Genomic DNA, 3,450 nt, shown 5'->3' with positions numbered 1-3,450 from the left:
TGAAAAGCTGATTCTTGGAAAAGAAGTCAAATATCTTTTAAGACAAAGAAGAAAAGGAAAGATGGTCCTAGGTTTAATAATAATATGGATCACATCAATGCAATACCCGGTAATCACTCCTCAAAAGAGGGGCTACATGTGGTATTAGCGCACCGGTCATCATATCCATATCTACCCTTCCCACCCCGTTAAGGTATTAAAGCGCGAATTGGTCTCGATTACTTATTGCATGCTATTACCCGTCCCATTCCTATCAGTCCTGGAGGCACTTAGGACTACTAATCCTAAAGGGAGGGATATTAGGCTTATTTGAAGTTTCAAAGGTAAAAATCTAGGGCGACATACAAAACATACAAAGACTGCACATTAAAGGGGAAGCACATAAACACATAAGGCTCAAGTATACCTCCTCCAAACACAAACAATCCAATAGCATGACTTAAATTAATGAGTCAGGTCTGATTCTAAAAAATACTTGAGGGAAGAGGAGGTTGTTGCATTGCAGCAGGACTAGCTCATTACATGACTCAGCTAGGAAACAGAATCAGGCCTGCCTACTGATTGTAACGCTAAAACAAATAACAGGGCAAGCCCAGTTTTATTTTATATTGCCTAAGGCTTGGCTAAGTGTTCAAGCGAGGTCCTATAGGCATAGTATCTACTTAATTCAGAATGATGAAATAATAAAACTCAAAACGAAATCCTATAGGTGTAACGACCCGACCCGTCGTATCAGGTATTACCTCCCTGTTTTCCTCATTTATTGCTTCTTCATGTTTCATTATCAGCAACGAGTGAGTTAGAGTTGAATTGAATTGGTTTGGATAGGAAATGAGACACTTAGTCTCTTTAAGGAAGGCTTAAATTGGAAAAGTCAACCGGACGTTGACTTATGAGTTCGAAGGTTCAGATGTGATTTCCGATGATCCGGTTAGCTTCGGGAGGTGATTTGTGACTTAGGAGTGCGATCGGAATTGAATTTGGAGGTCCGGTGTAGAATTAGGCTTGAATTGGCGAATTTGGAATTTTGGCGAATTCCGGTTGTTAGGCGAGATTTTGATCCAAGGGTCGGAATGGAATTCCGAGAGTTCTTCGTTAGGTGATTTTGGATAAGTCTGCAAATTTTCAGGTCATTCGGACATCGTTTGGTTGGATTTTTAATCGAAAATGCATTTCGAAAGTTCTTGAAGAACTTAGGCTTTGATTTGGTGAAATTTGATGATTTTGATGTTAACGATAGTGTTTTGAGGATTGGAACAAGTTTAAATAAGGTTATAGGATGTGTTGGTGCTTATGGTTGAGGTTCCGGGGGCCTCGGGGTGATTTCGGATGGTTAAACGGGAGTTGGAAGCATTTGTTGCAGGTCAGATTTTTCTGTCTTCTGGTATTTCTGCATCTGCGGTAAAGGAGCCGCAGAAGCGGTTCCGCAGATGCGGCGGAGAGGTCGCAGAAGCGGGCGGGTGTGGCCCAGGGATTTTTCCGCATAAGCGGACGTGTAGGCGCTTCGGCGAGTCCGCATAAGCGGTTAATATACCGCAGAAGCGGTTGGAGGTAAACCGCATAAGCGGGTGTTTGGATCGCATAAGCGGTCCCAGGTGTTTTAAGTGAGACCGCATAAGCGGTCAATTTGTTGCATAAGCGGTACCGCAGGTGCGGTTAAAGGACCGCAGAAGCGGAAATCTGGACTGTGTTTAATGAACAGTGTTCGCGAATTTCAGAAGTTAAGAAAACATTTTAGACTTCGGGAAGAGGCGATTTTGGNAAGCGGTCCTGAGGATTTTAAGTTAGACCGCAGAAGCGGTTATTTTGCGCAGAGGCGGGAGCCGCAGGTGCGGTATCCCAACCGCAGAAGCGAAACCTTGCTGAGTTTAAGTGAACAGTGTTTTCACGATTTTGAAAGAGAAGAAACATTTTGAACTTCGGACTAAAGAGATTTTGGGCGATTTTTGAAGAGGGTTTCGAGGGCTATCATCAGGTATGGATTCTTAGACTTAGATTATGATATTATGGTGTAAAATCATGGATTAACACTGAAAATCCAAGGAATTAAAGGTTAAAAATGGAAGTTAGGGTTTGAGAAAATTATGATGTAAAAATGGAATTTGGAGGGTCAAACGAACTCCGATTTTGGTAAATTTTATATGTATGGACTCGTGGCGAGACGAGGAATCCGGTGATGTGAATTTCGTAATTTTCGAGAAGTGGGCCCGCGGCTCGGGTTTTGCTAGTTTCGAGATTCTTGCTAATTTTCGATTGTTTTCGATTGGGTATTGTTCCCTTAGCATATTGTGATGTATTCGCTCTGGTTTTGGTTAGATTCGACGCGCGTGGAGGCCGATTGAGGGGCAAAGGCGTCGCGAGCTAGGGATTTCACCGGTCCGAGGTGAGTAATACTTGTAAATGATATCCTGAGGGTTTGAAACCCCGGATTTGCACATCATAGTGCTGTATTGTGGTGACTTGCACGCCAGGTATGAGCGTGGGGTAGAGCACCGTTGGGGATTGTGAATTAGTCTGTCCTGGTTGTTGGTTTTATTGCGTAATTGACTGAAACTTATTTGATGCTATCATGATTTGGGCTGATTGCCCCTCCGGAGTCTGAACCCCCACAGTGAGCGCGGGTACCCAAATGGATCGGGCTGCGCGCCGCAGCGGTCATATGCATTGCATTGCATTCATGCATTGGTTCCTGTTGTACTACGTGTCATGACATTCAGCACTCTCATATCATTGGCATTTATGCTACTTCTTGTACTGCTTACCAAACGCCCTGGTGTTAATTGTTGTGGAGTGCTGTGCCCGAGGGGCTGACTTATGTGCGGACTTGCACTATCTGATTATGCATTCATTTGCTCGATTGTTGGAAAAAGATGTTTTCAAAAGAGGTTTTAAACTGAGTCAGATATTTTCTAAAGGATTTTCACGGTTTCATTGTTTTTCTGAGAGAGTTGTACTGTCCTATATAGCGTGATGGAGTGCTCTTACGTGATTTCTTGCCTCTCAGTTATTATTTACTCTTATTACCACTGAGTTGGAAGTACTCACTTTACTCCCTGCACTTCGCGTGCAGTTGCAGGTATTGTTCACCCGGTAGCGGGTTATTAGCTGATTGAAGGTAGTGCTATTGTAGCTGAGCAAGGTGACCGCCAGCATTCGCGGCACCGGATGTTGTCTTTTGATTTTTTTCCAGAATTTTTCTTTATGTATTATTATTGGCCCTGTAGTTGTGTTCAGGTTTCTTTAGATGCTCATGACTTGTGACACCCCGGTCGGGTAGAAATTAACAAATTTTAAATGCCATTAAGTTGTATCTTCTATTTATTTATGTTTAATAATTGTTAAAGAAATGGATTGGGTTAGTTGGCTGGCCTTGTCTTCACGAGAGGCGCCATCACGACCAGGTTGGGAATTGGGTCGTGACAATAGCACTTGAATCCACAAATCACTACT

This window comes from Nicotiana attenuata, unplaced genomic scaffold (assembly GCF_001879085.1).
Source record: "Nicotiana attenuata strain UT unplaced genomic scaffold, NIATTr2, whole genome shotgun sequence".
Lineage (NCBI taxonomy): Eukaryota > Viridiplantae > Streptophyta > Magnoliopsida > Solanales > Solanaceae > Nicotiana > Nicotiana attenuata.
This window is presented reverse-complemented; position numbering follows the sequence as displayed.